Here is a 17,950-nt window from a genome sequence, read left to right as displayed (position 1 = left end):
CTTTCTTTATGGCCTCATAAATTAGTTAAATTTAGCCTCCCACACAAGGTGGTCCCTTATTTTCCTACTTGACAGATGCAACTGTCTTTCGGGTTGCAAAGGTCGACAACGGGCTACACAATGGCTGGACACCCACTCCAGCCCGGGCTGGCTTCGAACTCATGACCTTTTGGTCAGAGTGATCTTAATGCAGCTGACACTCAGCCAGCTGCGCCACAATCCCGGTGTGAAATGTTACTGGGCAACTGGTTTTACCATCTTATCTCTATGAGAATTATTACTGCAGCCATCCTTTTGTGGGTACAAACCCCCACAAATGTAGAAAATCTGTATTAGACACACATACATACACACAGATGGAACTGAATGTTTTTAAATGTTTAATATGTTTTAATTTTTTTCTAATTTAACTTTAATTTTTTGGAATTGTGTGTGTTTTAAGGCATTGAATAATTGTCTCTATGTAAGTTGTCTTGAGTCCCCTTCAGGGTAGAGAAAGGCAGGGTACAAATAGAGTAAATAAATAAATATTGGTTGGATGACTGGGCCCAGCTATTTGGGCAATCCTTTGCTCATTTGCTTATGCAGAAAAGGGGGGTGGGGGCAGGTCAGCAGAAGAAAGGGGACACCCCATCCCATCCCATTTCCTTCCCTCCTCCCGTGAGTGTGAGTGAACATGTGCATCCTCTCTCATCTCATCCCATTTCCATCCCCCTTCGGCCCACAGGAGTGAACAAATGTGTGCACCATCCTTCCCTCTGTCCCATCCTCTTCTCCCTCCCTGTCTACTCACGACAGTGAATGCTCATGCCTTCTCTATTCCCATTCCATCCTCTTCCCTGCTCCCCCATCCCACCCATGCAAATGAGCAAATACACATTCCTTCTCTCTTCCCATCCCCTTGACAAATGAACAAATATAATGCACCTCTTCCCATCCCATCTTCTTTTCCCTTCCTGCCCTTGCAAGTAAGTGAACAAACAGGTGAATTCTCCCTCCTTTCATCCCCTTCTTGCCTCCTGCTCATAGAATTAAGCAAGTGAGTATGTGAGAAAAATGGTGTGCGCCTTCCTTCCTTTCTTCCATCACATCTCTTTCTCTCGCCCACATGTGAGCAAATGAATGAGGGAACATGTGCATAGCTGGGCTCAGCAACCCTGTCAGTATCATTTCCTTCCAGTGACACTGGTGCTATCAAAGTCACTGTTAAAAATGGTGTAGGGCAGCAGTGGAGGAGGTGGCATATACAGCAATCTGCAAACAAGCAAATCCGTAAATGCTTATCCTGTAAAAGTGAAGGGCAGACTATATTATTGTTGTATTTCTGTAGTATCATCAGTGAATATGGTACTTTACAAGTAACAGAATAATGAAAAAGTACTGCCAAAGGCATACAATCTAATACACACACAGAGGAAGGAAGAAGTAACAAATATACAAAAAATGTAACACAGCTGTAAAACACATTATTGAGATAAAACCTAATGAAATACATAAAGTAAATTGACAACTGCATATAACTAAACTATACACAACATTAAACAAAAGTATTAAGTAGTAATGCTAGTACTCAGTGGTACAGAATAATGTACATAATAAAGCATGTAGATAATCCTGCAATTCTCAGACTACACTTCCTAGAACAATCTCCTAGAGCTTAATGACATCATTACGCCTAACTAACAGCTGCTCTATGGTATTTGTTGGTTTTATGACACTGATTTGTTGGGGAAGAAACAAAGTACAGCACTCAGTTTTGATATCATGATAGAAAGTCTGTCATTTGTTTAGCAGGAGTAATCAAGTAGCATGCACTTGTAGCTTAAACACCCTCTAATCCTGATTTGGCAGAGAAAGTCCTGATTAATTATCTATCAACCCGCTTTTCCGGCTGCTTTTAAAATATCCTACTTTCACTTTCTTTCCCCCTTTTCTCTTTAGTTTATTTCAATTGCTGCAAACTGAGTTCAACCTGCAAAAGTAGTTCACACTCAATCAACTCCAAGGGGAGATAGGAGACGAGGGGTGAAATCTTACGTTTCCCAGTAGGCTAAGGAAATATTAAACTTCTACAACCTCTCCTAACTATGAATATGTATGTTCGTCCTTATCAATGAATTTTGCCAACTTGACCACACTTGGCCACATGTTTCTTGGTTTCTTTTTTTTATTAGATTTTATTATTACAATATTAAAGACAAGAAAAGGAAGATAGCATACAAAAGACATGCTCACCGACAAAGACAAAGCGACATAAAAACAAGTACGACGTGCATTGATACAGAGTTACGAGTCTCTAATATGATAACATTCTAATAACGCACACAGACTACCTATCTAAAGACACATTTAAAAAAGAGGCTAGTTAGCCTCGGCATTTGACCTCCCCTCCATTCTACTCTGGTATTTTTGGGGAGTGTATCCTCCCTCTTTTTCTGTTCACTTGTTTCTTTATTATTATTATTATTTTCCTTCTACTAAAACTTTTTCCTATGCATCTACAAGTTCATACTTAATAATATTTGAGTATTAATATCTGTGTCACGCTTTATTCTACCAGGTGTCTACATTTCATATTTTCTTATTTATCTTTTCTCTTGTGCATTCCTTATTCTTATGTTAATGTATCTCTTACATAGTTACTTTTTCCATTCCTTTTTTCCTAGTTAAGTCTACCTACATATTCAAATCTTGTTATAATGGATATTGATCCTAAGTTATATATTATTAAATATTAATAGACTGATATCTTTATCTTCCTTTCCCTAAGCCAGTCCTTGACCGGGGTCCAGTTTTTTGCTGGTTTCTATTTGTGAAATGTTACAGAGAATTCACTTACTGAAATCCACAAGCATGTGAACAATTTCAACAGAAAGGAAGAAACCATGAAAATGAACAAAATCTGGCTACCAGTATTAAAAAACTCAAAAATTACAACAGCAAAACAACAGAGAGTAAACAATCAGGCACATCAAATCACTCTCAACAAAAGATTCCTCCCAGGCACTTCCAAGCCATTAAATGCTAATCAAGGTGGTCAGTTGAAACATTCACACCTAGCTGCAGCAGACAAAAGTCCTTTGTTCCACCCTGGTCATTCCACAGATATATAAACTCGTTTTCCTACTTCCAACAGACCTCACTACCTCTGAGGATGCTTGCCATAGATGCAGGTGAAACGTCAGGAGAAAATGCCTCTAGAACTTGGCCATATAGCCCGGAAAAACCTACAACAACCCAATTCACTTATAGTTATATACAAGCAGGGTTAGACAGTATATGGTACAATCAATGGCGGTTGACATTTCTGAAGTAGTTATCTTTCTATCTTCTTCATTCTAACTATACCTCTGCATTTTTCAGGATGCAATAAGCTGTGATGTCAACATGGACCGCAGCATTCACAAAACGGTTCAATTATGTAAAAATAAATAAAATGGATGGTTCCTTCAGCACTTCTTGCCAATGCAGGCAGTCTCCAAGTTACAAACATCCGACTTACAGACAACTCATAGTTAAGAACAGGAGTGAGCCAACAGGAAATGAGAGAAATCTACTCCTCAGAAGGGAAATTCATTCCTGGAAGAGTTATCATGGGGAAAGGAGTTTCCACTGAAGCTTTATCTTTAATGCTTGTTTCCACAAAAAGCTTTTTTTTTTTTTTCAAAATCCAGTTATCACAGGGACAGAAATTTAGGGGAAATCTTCTGAACAGGTGCAAAGACAGCAAAATGAACACTGCATAGGCATTAACACTTCCCTATACTATCCAAAGCTTATATATGTACCTGTTCTGAATTACACACAAATTAAATTTCAGAACAAACCTACAGAACTTATTTTGTTCACAACTTGGGGACTGGCTGTACGGGCATAGGAAAAGCCTCTGTTTCCCATGAATAATACTAAACCCAGTTTAACTGTTCAAATTCCATCAAAGGAAGTCAAAGATTTGCCCAGAGAAGCTGGACTAGCTGAAGGACATTGGCTTTCCTAGCATTGAAGTTGGAAGCCCTTCATAACAAGGATTCTAGATTTCTCAAAAAGTAAGCAAATCTAGAAGGAATTAATTCCAAATTCATTTCCGAAAAGATTGCTACATACACCCTTTTGTAATGAGATTGATAAGGATAGAAGCATGAAAATATATAGGTATAAATAGCCACTTCTTTCTCAGAGCAGATTTATATTCTCTTTTGCATTGTCCATGTCAGCATTTTTGTCAGAAGAATCAAGAAGGAATGCTTTATCTGAAAACTGTATGTTTTGATGTGTTTCCAAAAACACAAACACACATTATGGATAAATTTAAAGACTTATTTCCCTAACAATGCCTTTTTTCTACCTCTGGAGATTCTCTATAAATGCAACCCTGCCACCTCCAAAGCACACTACCATCTCAGGTCAGCCTGGAGTGGCACAATCCTGCAATTGCTTTATAACAGTAAAAGCAACTGGCTGATTCAGTTGATTGCATAAACTAGCCCTGGGAATAATTACATAAAAAGCCAAGCCAAAAATCCAAAGAGCTTGTTTAGAACTATAGCAAGGTATTGTATGTGTTTTAAGGCAATGAATAATTGTCTATATGTAAGCCGCCTTAAGTCCCCTTCGGAGTAGAGAAAGGCGGTGTATAAATAAATAAATAAGGTATCAAATGCTACATACCCATAAACTGCGATGTCAGTATCTAAGGATCTGTACAAGATATTCTTGCCTTGAATATTTCAAAATGGGATACATCAAATTACAGTTATCCTTACACATCTGTGATTTTGACTGTGATTGACTTGATTAAAAATATGTATTCTAGGAATTTCTAGATCTTGCAGTGCAACTCTACGGTTAACTTCTTCCAGTCATGCTGTAAGACCTAGAGATTTCTATGGAGAACACCTCTCTAGGACTCTAGGTCCTCCAATGTGGTTCTATGGTAAGCTTCTAGCAAAGCTGACTATAGAATTGTGTTGGAAGACTAGAAATTCCAGGTAACAATAGTAATTTCTTTATTCACGTTTTTTCACTTTCACAGGGGTTCTGTGCCTCTATCCTCAGTGTGAATACGGAGAGCTGAATGCACTTCTTTTGTGGTAAATAAATGGAATAGTGCTTGGGAAATAAAAATAGACTGAGTCTTACACTGGTAAAGATAAACCAGGAGAAATGGGTGTCAATACTTAAAATATCTCAGATAACCAGCTTGAACATAAAATAAAATCAGAGTCACATGTCAGACAAATAACAAACTAGGATAAAAATATTATACACAAATAGGGTTGTTATTAATAACAGTTCAGTTGGTGCACCTGATCCAGCCACAAGTGTCTTTGGGGGTCCCTGAAACATTTGTTATTCTCTATCTTGTCTTTTCCTGAACCTGTGTCCCTTTCACATTACATATGTACACTGCTATGATTCCACTTTAACTGTCATAGCAACACCCAGTGGAATCCTGAGATTTGCAATTTAAGAAAAAGCTTTTCAGAATTCTTAGCCAGAGAGTTCCTAGTACTTCTTCGAACCACAAATGCCAGAATTCATAGGATGCAGCAATGCCACTTGAAGCATGATTGCAGTGCTATGTTCTGAAGCATGAAAGGCTTTGAGCATCTCAACAAACATGAAGATGGTGTGTGTATGTGCGCGCGCACGCATTATGCTTGCTCAAAATGAATGAGGGGACTGGATTAAATAAGGAGAAACTTGAAGGTGATGTATGAGTTTCTTGAAAACAAATACTGACCACCTCACAGAATGTCAGCATCATAAGGATAGTAATTGCATTAGGCACCTAATATAAGACATATTGTGTTGCTGTGTTCTTCCTCGGGCCTCACACAAAAAGACTGGCCTCTGAGCCATGCCATCTCACTCCTCCTCTGCTGAGTTTGGCTGCCATCTGCTGCTGTTTCTCTTGGAAAACTGCTACTCTCTACCACCACAGTGTGATGGAGAGGTGTGTGTGTGTCTTTGCCCAGTGTGTTGCATAGCATAAGTGTAGCCCTTAAGTCAGAGACTGTTTTCAAAGATTTGCATTTGCAGCCCTTCAAACAGAAGACTCTTCTCTGTAAAGCAGGACCGCAAGTTAGGCTACTTGTCCAACACAGGGGAAAGCTGCTAGATTTAAGAGAAATACACAGTAAGTCTTATATTAGATGCCTAGTGCTATTACCGTCCTTATGGTGCTGCCAGATCCAAAATTATGGATTGAATCAAGTCTTCAGGTCCCATGAATAGCAATTTGATTAATCCTATTGATTTCAATGAACTAATCTTAGCGTTCATGTATTAGTATAATTTTAGTGTAAATCTGGATGCAATTTGTTTGATTGATATTACAGACCTTTTGCTGCAAGTTAGGGCCAGAGCTTTACCCGCTGAGATGTTGTTGTACAAAGTGCTAATGGAGGGCCTCAATAGCAGCTCTACCAGATATATTCCTTCTCTTCTGTACAAATTCGGAAGCTATAACAATCCTGTCTAATCCTGAATCTGGCAGCTCTAGCTACAGCCTAAAGTATTTTCTGCTTCTCAGAACATATCCCACAGAGCATATCCCTGGCTCATTTATCTCCAGGAATAATGTGCAAGGGGTTTTAACTGTATTTACAGCCATATAAATAAAGGAAAAGAGGAGAACCAACTTGTGCATCATCAGTTTTGTCCATTTTAAGAATGTGTGCACCCACATGTTCAGGTTGCCTATCAATGTATTGCCATCCAGTGATTATCATAGGATTTTCTTATGCAAAGACAGAAGTTTTGCCAGTTCCTTTCTTTCAAATATACTCTATAGCACATACCATTTAGGATTTCAAGGCTATCAGAGCCATATAGGTGTTGAGTAGACCTCCAACTTGGCACCTTACAGAAATGCTAGACTACAGTTTATATCACCACCCAGCAATCTGTCTAGGATGATGACTACTGTAGTCTACTCCAAGTGGAGGATGCCAATGTGGCAGATTCTGTGTGGAAAAGACTAGAAAACTAAGGTTCAATTAGTTTATTTAGATCCAATTGTACTTAGCCTGACCTACCAACCAGAGCCGTTGTGAGGACAATGTTAAAGGACCATATATGCTACTTTCCTTTTATTTTACAGCAAGACATCAATATATAGCAGTGTTTCACTTCCACTGACCCACAATAGGTTTGAAATAATAAAAGTTGTGGGGCCACATTTTGTAGAAAAGCTTTTCTAATAGCAAGGCCAGAACAGTTCCCTGGTAGCTCAACTGGTTCTGATCTCCTCTCATTTTTTCCTAAGAATTTTACATTTAATTCATTCACAATTCATAAAAAAATCACCTGCCAGAAAAATATAGTACATGTAATAAAAATCAGTTTCAGAACAGGTACACATGTATCCAGGCTTAAACTGAGAAAGTAAATTATATGTTTTATCAACATCACAAAATAATGAATACTGTTCCACTCATTTATATCTGCCAGCTTCTTGTATAACCTAATGTGATTTCATGCGTCATATGAATTGCTATTGTCATCATCCTGAGTTAATTTGAGGTTGCCACTGGCTACAGTAATGATGATCTTACACGTACGTGGCTAGCCACTGCAGTCTGCTTTTCAGTTCAGTGTCTGTATACATACACTGGCTGAGTCTTTTGATGTCATGGGAATGTTCCGAAACATTCCAACTATTTGAGGACAAGCTCTCCGGAGCAGAATGCTGATAAACACTGCAGATTCAGTGATGAAAAAGTGTACTGCTGGGAGATAATCTCACACAGATCAGGACTGTGTGAAGCTCACTGGTCGATTTTCTTTGAGTCAGGATGTTATCACATAAAATAAACGTCATATATGCTGCCTCTAGGTACTTAGAGAAAAAATAGGAATGACTAGTAACACAGCCTTCAATTCTCAGGGTTATTACCAAATTATAAATTAGTGGCTTGTTGTTCCACTATTTTTAAAACATCAAAATGATAACAGCAATGTCCACCCACTAAAAAAGGGTGTGGAAATTGCTCATTAAAAAAGAAGGCCCACATAGCAGTGCCCAATCCACCATACACTGAAGAACACTGGCTAGGAAATATTATACTAAGTGCAGCCTCTCTAAGTACCTTCAGGATCCACTATATCCTCCAAGATTTCAGATGAAATTGGGACATATTACCAAATAACATCAGACTACATTCAAGACAGCAAATGTTAGTAACGAAGAAGAACAGACAAGCTGGAAGAGGTTACAGCAGCTTGCTTTTGCCTGAGGTTACAGAGAAGATTGTGTCTCCTCATCTTCTTTGCCCCAATTTCTTTTGCACTCTGACGTTGGTTTACAGCTATTCAAGTAAACTGGAGACAAAGGGGCAAATTAAAAGGAGGAAAGAGAAACTGAACTGAAAAGATATGATAAAAATGCACTATTAGAAGAACTGGATAGAATGTTCATGTTTAAGATTTAAGATGGCGAATCAAGAACCCTGTCAGGGATAGAAATTATGTATAAGCATAAAAATAACAGTAGATGCTAAATTACTATGTGGTAGACTGACTGTATTATGTATTATTGAATATTATGTGTCTGCTGTAAAACAAACAATATATAACCAAACATTAAAAATTTAAAAATAAAAAATAACCTTTTCTATCTGAGTATAGGAGATAGAGAAGTAAAATATGGACTACTTGTTAACAATTTGTTTTTGTTTTTTTATGTTATTCTTGAACAGTAAAATGCTCCATGGTTCCTTAAGTAGATTTCAGTGGGTTTTTTTTCCCTCTTGGTGTAATCCAGAAAGAAATAGGAGACACCAAAGGTCACATTCAAGAAGAGAAAAGCTTGCCCATGTTCTACATCTTTCCTTTTTCTGGCCTATAGACTAATGGTTTGAAAATCCAGTGATTGGTATGTTGGGAGAAAAGGAATTCAAAAAAGAGTGTGAATGCAGCCAAAACTGAGCAGGCAATTTCCTAAAAGTCCATACAATATTATATATTGTTTTAAAAGACAATTTCTCTCCAAGACAACTTACAAGTTGAGCAAATTTCCAACAAACATGACAAGAGCCTAAAATTAAGAGCATATTGTCTGATAAAAAACCCTGAGAAGCTGTTACCCTGGAACATTCAATGCTGCTGCTCGAATTGCTGTCTTTTCTAGGCCTCTTGTTAACTATAAAGGAAAGACTGCCACCTCCAGATGTGTTAGCTAGCAACTAGGGCCAAGTGGGCCTCTATGCACGAAGCCAGTTGGGACAGCCTGCAGCTTCAAACTCTTCCCAGCAACAGTGCGATGATGGCCAACAAAGCCTGCTGATACTTCTTACCTATATAGATGGAGATGTTTGGGTTACAAAAGGATCAGAGCTCAAAAATGTGTTTTTGGATAACTCCCAGAATCTCCCACCCAACTAGTGACGCCAGCTAAAGAGATTCTGTAATCCAAAAAACAAAGTTTCTGAGTTCTGATAAACATTGTCATTCAGCAAAACGGGTCACTTTATTTGTACATATGGTGCCAATAAATAACAGAAACAAATGCTACTTTCTGGCTGCAAGTCTAGACATTTGTGTTTCCATCCTTTTCAATGAGATTTAGTTCCAAATAGTATGTTTAAGATTGAGGTATCAAGCAGTAAACGAGTTAGGAGACACTTAAAATCTTTCCTCCACCCCCACCATTGTCAATGACCTTTGCAAGTCACAAAAATATCATTATTGCATGTCAGTTATCACTTCAAAACAGTTTGACTCCAGAGATTTTTTTCAGATTTCTCAGTGAGTAAGTGAAGCTCATAAGAACTTTGCATTGACATTTATTTAACCATTCCAAAGTGACATTGGGTGCATCCATTTTATAGAATTAATGCAGTTTAACACTAATTTAACTGTCATTGCTCAATGGTATAGAATCATGGGAGTGGTAGTTTTACAAGGCCTTTAACTTTCTCTGTCAAAAAGTGCTGGTGCCTCCCCAAACTATAACTCCCATGATTTGATAACATTGAGCCATGACAGTTAAAGTCTTGTCAAACTGCATTAGTTCCACAAAGTAAATACACCCATTGACTCAGATCCTGAAGGCACAGATCTTTAAAACATGACATTTTAAAAGTCCAGCTCACATTTACACAAGTAGATTTTCAGTGGGTTTGAAATTAAATTGTTGTGAATGTTTTGACTAGTGTTTTCCAATCTGATGCACTCCAGTTCTTATTTGTATCTTCCTTATTCAATTATATTTGTGTATTTTGGCAGTTCAACAAGAGGTTTAGCATTTATTGAGGAAGATAGGTCAGGAATGGATATTATCTAGAATTCCTGTGGCTGCCTGCTAGTTTTGTACATACAATGTTCTGTTGTTCACTGCCAATGTTTTACTTGCATTTTGCATTTTCTGCTATTTGGTTATTTATAATCTACTATATTTAACATTCAATGAGCAAAACACACAAAAAGTATCTAGTTATTGGTAATTTTATCAGTGTGATATATGTTCATGTTGATAAACTCATTCCATGTCCATCTAACAGTTCTTTGATTTGCACTGGTTTATCTTACGACTGGTATACAACACATATGTAAATAGATTTGTTAGGATTATTATGGTTTTGCATTCCACATGATTCATTTTATATATGTTGTGCAGTTATGTACTCCTTACGTGTTTTTGGTTTTGATTTTCCTCTGCTGTTCATTTATTTTATTTGGGAATTGTAGTGCAATGCATCTCGAGAGCCTAAGGTTGTTTTATCCCTTACAAGAAATCACCCTATCTACAAAACATAACTATTTTTAAAAACAAAACAAAAAACCCCAAAATCATTATCACAATTATTATCATTTTATAAAGGTTGTAATATATACCTGACTTATTTCTAACCACTGAATTATTATCTTGTACAAACAAGATCTGGCAGAAGATAGCCTTTGGCAAAGGCCAAGCAAAACATAATCTCATAACTAGACAACAAGCGCCTAAAATGCCTGCCAATTTCTCTATGGACTGGTGATTCTAATAAAAGTTCAGATATGCTTCTTCATCGTTCAGTGAGTGGAACATCAAGGTATATTTTGCTTGGGTGAATCAGCCATCACATCAAACATGAGCTAGGTTTAGCTTTCACAGCATCTGGCACTGCCTCTAAACACAATTCCCATCTATGGGATAACAGCTCAGAAACACCAGAGACTTTCCAGATAACAGCAAACAAAACATTTTTCAATGTTTGCTAATAGCTCTAGACTTCCTCAGTAACACATGTTTCAGTGGGATTTCTGCTCAAGCTATAAGGGAGAAAGCCTATAGAGTATATGACACTTTCTACTCTAGATAGCAATCAGAGGTAAAACTATTAAGAATCAAGAACAAGGCTGTATCACATGCCCTTAGAATACAGTCTAAGCAGGAAAAGAATGCAATAATCAAACAAGTTTGCAAAGGGTAACAAGGTGATAAGAAAAAAAATGCATCGGTTAAATTAATTAGCACTAGATATGTCTGTTTCCTTCTTTCTCGTTTCCATCTGCCCCAGTGTAGCTATTCTTCCCTTCATTGCCAGGCATGGGAAATACTATTTACTACTCCATAAATATCAGCTGCAGAGAAGAAAAGCAGAGTTTCCCACCACTTTTGTTCTTCTACTCTAGAAGTTCGTTTAGTAGGCATTACTAACACTGCTTTGGAGACTCGTTTGTCCAAACGTTTTCTATAATCCCCCCCCCCCCACCGTTTCATACCTTGAAGTAATGAAGGTAAAAGTGTTTAAGCCAAGTCCTTTCTAAAAGTTACACTTTCTGACCAGTTAGAGCTTTGATAGCTAGAGGTAGGAATTTCACAGGCAACTGATTTGCTATGTGAGTTTTGCAATATGAAAGGGAAGGCACTCTTCCTATGCTCAAATGTGTCCTTTGTAGATGTAGAAAGGATTACTTTCGCTTTAAGAAAATTTGGGGAAGGATATTTAACAAGGATGTGTGTGAATGAAGTAGCACCACTCTGTACATATTTTATATCAAGAAAGACATATCCAGAGCTATACAAAAAGTCATTTTAGACTACAACGCCATAGTGATTTTGGAGTTATTGTTGAAAAAAGGTAACTTTTCACACTCTAAAAGTATTACCAAAATCTCTGTATGTGGCTAGTGAATGAGAAGTCACCTATATGATGATGATTCCCAGGTTTGAATCTGGCCTAAGTTGCAATATGGATGAAATATTTAAGCAGGTGCTTGTAATAAAAGCAGCATTTTGAACACTCACAGAATCATTCACAGGATTAACACAAAACATACAAAGCTCTAGAGAAGCAAGATAGCTTTGTTTGACTTTAGTGTGTTTTTAAAAGGAAGCAGTGAAGCACAGGCCTTCAAATCTAGGTCTTTCACAAGAAATCCATGAAGCAGCCCTTATATTAATATAATCAAATGGGAGCCTACAGCTGAACGTCAGCTTCCTAAGTCAGCCAGGGGAAAAAATGTCTCAGTTGGGTGTTTTTGTTTTCATTTTCAGTCCTGTTGCCAAAAAAAGCAGTGGGCAAAGCTGACTTTTCTCCATTCTGACCAGAACATTGAAAGGTTCTGGAAGTATGTGTCCCAAGAATAAAAGAAACAGTATGTAGTATCACAACTACCAAAAAAAAAAAAACACTCTGGAAAATACTCCACAATCAACCAGCCAGTATAGATTTGGTCATGTTTGTTGGGGAATTCTGGAAGTTATACTTCCAAAAAAATCACTTTTCCAAATTCCAACTCTGAAAGCAAAGACAATACACAATTGCCTTAGCGCAGGAAGCCAAGAGTGGAAGCCAGTAGGCCTGGGGAGGGGTGAAATCCATCCCTTTGCAAGGAAAACAAGGAAGTTTGATAGGAAAAGTATCCTCTAAGGCAGTGAGTCGCAAACTCTATTCCTCCAGGTATTTGGGACTTCAATTCCCAGAATCTTTGACTCTTGTGGCAGAGGCTACTAGGAGCTAAATTCAAAAATACCTAGAGGAACAGAGTTTGGGAATCACTACCTTAAGAGATAGATCTTGGTTCTATTCGACATCAATAAAAGTTTACTAGGCCCAATGGCTCAAAGTTTTTGGGTGAACTTCACAACATATTACTCACTAGATAGTTCCAGTATGACACCATTACTGATGTAGCAACATTTTTACTGTCCTGCACCAATGCCCTGCAAAAACTGTGGTGTTATTGAAAATACTGTCCTAGGAATTTTTAAATGTAAATCCTAATTCCATATATAAGTCATATACCTTTAGGGATTCCATAGAGGTCTAAAAACTAGGCTAGGATAATTGACAAGGCTTCAAATTAAACTAAAAAGCAAAGAGCAAGATGTGAGAGGAATCTTCCATTGTTTTAAAGCTTATTTCAATTATGCTTGTTTCTCACACAATAGCCCAGTGAGGTAAAAACGGATAGCAAACAGCCCCTCTCGAAAGATCATACAGTGAACTTTAGAGGCCTATCCCGTAGAAGCCCTTGCCAGCAATGTTAAACAGTCCAGAAATATCTGGAAATCTGCATTTTGCCTACTCCATTATAGCAGAAATGGGCAACTTGTGGTTTTCCGGGTGTTGCTGAACTCAAAAACACATCAACTTTGGGCAGCAGACCCTATAGTCAAGACTAAGAGGAGCGACAGTTCATTTCTGGTAAGTCACAGGTTCCTTGCTCCTGTACTATATCCCATCTAATCTCTTTTTTATTGGTCCTCTCCAGGTGTTCTTGCTTAAGTATGCTGGGCAATATACAGCAGTCCCCAATTTCTGAGAGATACCTCAGTGACAATGACTGGTATAGCTAGTTTCCACTTTTGCAAGGGTTAGAGACACAGAACCCTTGCAAGAGTGGGAACACCACAGATATAGACCTGCTAACTTTTTTTTACCCAAGAGAACACTTTGCTAGGCATGTTGACGTCCTCCAGCCAATTCCATGGTCAACTTCTGGTGGAAGTTGTGCATTGTATCATGCAGAAGGGGCTAGAAATGCCTTGAGATAACATATCTGCGGGGATACATTTCTGAACTTACTGGTGAAGCAGGAATCTGGGAATATTACCAAACCCTATAGAAATTAGCAGCAACTGCCTGGTTACCATAAAGTCATTCTAGAGAACCTAGAAAATTCCTAGAAAGGACATGTTTTATTGAATGGGTAGGTGAAACCACAGGTACTGGTCTTGCAGGTACAAGGGTCATACTATATACTGAAAGAGATGTACTGTAGTAACCAGACTGTTAGACTAGAGCTGGGAAGAGATTCTGTAATTCACTGGTTGGCCTTGGGCAATATGACAGGGCTGATGCAAGTATAAAACTGAACAAAGGAGTCATGCACAGTGTTTGGAGCTCTTTGAAGGAAAGGTGGTCTGTGTGTATTAATGAAGCTCACATATACATAGAAATGCACAAAATGGGGAACGTTTTATTGTATCAGCACTGTACCTTGCTGCTTATAGGCTGGTCACTTTTGCATAAGCTGGGAATCCAGGCATCCTAATGCTCCTGGAATGTGATTATTCATGCTCATTTTCGCCAAAAACTCAGGTGTCACATGAAAATGTACTTTGTTAATGACAATGAAGTGATTCACCTCAAGCTAGTGGGATAATAGCAGTTCAAGGCAGAAATTGTAGGCCGGAATGTGCAAAATGCAGTCCTCCAGCATGTGCTGGACTACCACTCCCAGCATTCCTCACCATTGTTTATACTAGCTAATACTGCTGAGACCAAAACTACAAAACCTGGAGAGCCGCATCCTTGTTTTAGGCTAAACTATTTGATTGTTCATTTCTTCTTGGCTGTCACTAAAATGTCAAAGGGAATGGAGGAGACTTAACTTTTATGAATATCATAAGGAGGGCCCTTGGTCTGGGTTCATATTTCTACAGCAGGTCAATAGTAGTCCAGCTTTTAAAACCTACATTCAAATTTTGGGTGGGTCAGTTTAATTTGACAAAGCAAACACTGGTTTTTGTTGTTATTATATTTACTTATGAGAGAAGGCTGCTAATCTAGCAGTCCAGAAAGTACTGGCAGTACTAGGTGCCAGCTGTTAGGGAAAGCATATGAAGCCACCACCTGCTTGGATTATGATGTAACCAAGAAGCAACGGGCAGAAACACGAAGCCTTTAGGTCACTGAGAGTAACCTTTATAAGATGCATTGTGTTTTCTGCCAATCAAACCTGAGAAATGTAAATGGTATACGAGGAGGAAGCTTCTGAAGTAGAGAAAGATTTGATCATCCTGACTCCATTTTATTCCATTCTCCGTTTCCTGGGACAGTTGTAAAATTTCACCTTAACCTCAGAAGAGTGAGTGAGCGACGTGCTTTCAGTCCACCTCAGGATGCATAATAAGCCATTAGCAAAACTCACTGCTGTAGGAAGGAAATCACACACGCACACTACTTGGTACCTGCTTTTGCAGAGATAAACAGATTCTCATACTATGACCACCTTCTTCATCATCATTATTACATTTGCTCCTTTCGCTGGCATTTTTAATTCAGGTTGGCCTTCCAAGCAGCAAGACCAGGAAGTAGACTCCATTTTGCAGTTTTGGAGATTATTTGGAAATGATTATGCCCAGCAATAATATTAGGATGTGGATTTTCTGTGTCATAATAAAAACGTCAGTCTGCTCCCTCTCTGCAAAATCAGTGCTCCAGTTTTGTTGTCCTTAAACTTGCTGAGTGCCATGACTGAGAGAGTTAACCTTCTCCACCGCTCCCTCCCTGCACAAATACAAAGCAACAACATGTATTGGGAACCAGCTTTTGGGAACCATGCAAAAAGAAAAAAGAAAAAAAAGAAAAAGAAAAGCATGTCTTTTGTTTCCTCTGGGTGTGCGAATGGGAAGGACAGCCTCCTGCTCAACATTTTCAAAATAAGGCAGCCTACAGTTTCATTCAGTTTAGGAGCCTCCATTATGCTCCCCAGCAGCAGGCCTGGACAATACATCAGCCGTCAAGCCGAATGCAGTGCACCAGGTGGCCCCCCAAATGCCAGCTTTGCTCCTTTGCATACTCAGTGGGCCTCCAACAGCTGTATTTGGCCCAGCAGGTCATCGGTTGTGGGATCTGCTCTGCCTCTAGATGACATTAATCCTAGTCTAAAATTAGAGCCGTCACTTTGTCACTTTCTACAAGAAAGCCTTTGGCACTTATTCCCAAAGATCCATGCTTCTTAGGTGAGGCTGCGACACTTTGCGTGAGCCCAGAGATGCTTCCTTGGTCCTTGGCAAGTCCCAGACAAGCTCAGACAAAGTCTGGAGATGAGATGAGGGTTGATCAGAGGGAAGGGTGCTCCTCTGTGCAGGCACTTAGCAAATAAACAAGTTGTTTTGTTTGGGTGCAAATTAAGAGAATTGGGGGAAGGCGAAATGGGGGGGGGGGATCCCTCACTGAAGCAAAAAACTGATAAAATGCCACCTCAGACAGTGAGGAATGCAAGGAACACAAACATGGCACTAAGTAAAGGTAAAGGTTTCCCCTTGACATTAAGTCTAGTCATGTCTGACTCTGGGGGGTGGTGCTCATCTCCATTTCTAAGCCGAAGAACCAGCATTGCCCATAGACAACTCCAAGGTCATGTGTCTGGCACAACTGCATCGAACACCATTAGCTTCCCGCTGAAGCAGTACCTATTGATCTATTCACATTTGCATGTTTTCGAAATGCTAGGTTGGCAGAAACTGGGGCCAACAACAGGAGCTCAACCCACTCCCTGGATTCAAACTGTCAACCTAACCGGCTTGTCAGCAAGTTCTGCAGTTCCATGGTTTGCCCCGCTGCACCACCGGAAAGGGGGGGGGGCTCCAAACATAACACTAAGTACATGCATTTGACCGTATCACCTTCCTTTTACCCTCTTTTCCTCTGTCACTAAAGCAGAGTGAGGCTCTTTAAAGGGTGAGGGAGAACTTACCCAAGGAAAGGATGCTCCTGAAGGCAGATAGTTAGCAAGTAAACAAGAGGCAAATTAAGGAAAGGTGGGGGAAGCGATACGGAGAATAAAATCACTCATTCTGTGGCAAAAGGTTAGTGTTTAAGCTGGCATTCCAGGCCGCAATGTTAGCATAGACCAGGCATGGGTCAGCTTGGGCCCTCCAGGTGTTTTGGACTCCAACTTCCACTATTCTTAACAGTCTTAGGCCCCTTCCTTTCCCCCCTCAGCCATTTAAGCAGCTGAGGGGAAAAGGAAAGGGCCTGAGGCTGTTAGGAATGGTGGGAGCTAAAGTCCAAACACCTGGAGGGCCCTGAGGCTGTTAGGGATGGCGGGAGTCCAAAACACACTGAGGGCCCTGGGGCTGTTAGAAATGGTGGGGGTTGGAGTCCAAAATTTCTGGAGGATACTGAGACTGTTAAGAATGGTGGGAGTTGGGAGTCCAAAACATCTGGAGGGCCCTGAGGTTGCTAGGAATGGTGGGAGTTGGATTCCAAAACACCTGGAGGGCTCTGGGGCTGTTAGGAATGGTGGGAGTTGAAGTCCAAAACACCTGGAGGGCCCTGAGGATGTTAGGAATGGTGGGAGTTGGACTCCAAAACACCCGGAGGGCCCTGAGGTTGCTAGGAATGGTGGAAGTTGGACTCCAAAACACCTGGAGAGCTCTGGGGCTGTTAGGAATGGTGGGAGTTGAAGTCCAAAACATCTGGAGGGCCCTGAGGATGTTAGGAATGGTGGGAGTTGAACTCCAAAACACCTGGAGGGCCCTGAGGCTGTTCGGAAGGGTGGGAGTTGGGGTCCAAAACACCTGGAGGGCCCTGAGGCTGTTAGGAATTGTGTGAGTTGGACGCCAAAACACCTGGAGGGTTCTGGGGCTGTTAGGAATGATGGGAGTTGGATTCCAAAGCGCCTGGAAGGCCCTGAGGCTGCTAGGAATGGTGGGAGTTGTAGTCCAAAACACCTGGAGGGCCCAAGTTGGCGCATGCCTGGCGTAGAGTGATACAATGCAGGT

The 17,950-nt window shown here is 39.8% G+C and overlaps 1 protein-coding gene across 1 annotated transcript in view; it reads right to left on the bottom strand.

Annotated features, from left to right (window-relative positions):
• Positions 1-17,950, bottom strand: part of MTURN (maturin, neural progenitor differentiation regulator homolog) — a 28,749-nt gene that overhangs the window by 10,157 nt on the left and 642 nt on the right. The window lies entirely within an intron of this gene.

The sequence above is a fragment of the Anolis sagrei genome, chromosome 6 (assembly GCF_037176765.1).
Source record: "Anolis sagrei isolate rAnoSag1 chromosome 6, rAnoSag1.mat, whole genome shotgun sequence".
Classification (NCBI taxonomy): Eukaryota; Metazoa; Chordata; class Lepidosauria; order Squamata; family Dactyloidae; genus Anolis; species Anolis sagrei.
Note: the sequence above shows the minus strand (reverse complement) of the source record. Positions and strands in the feature narration are given on the sequence as shown.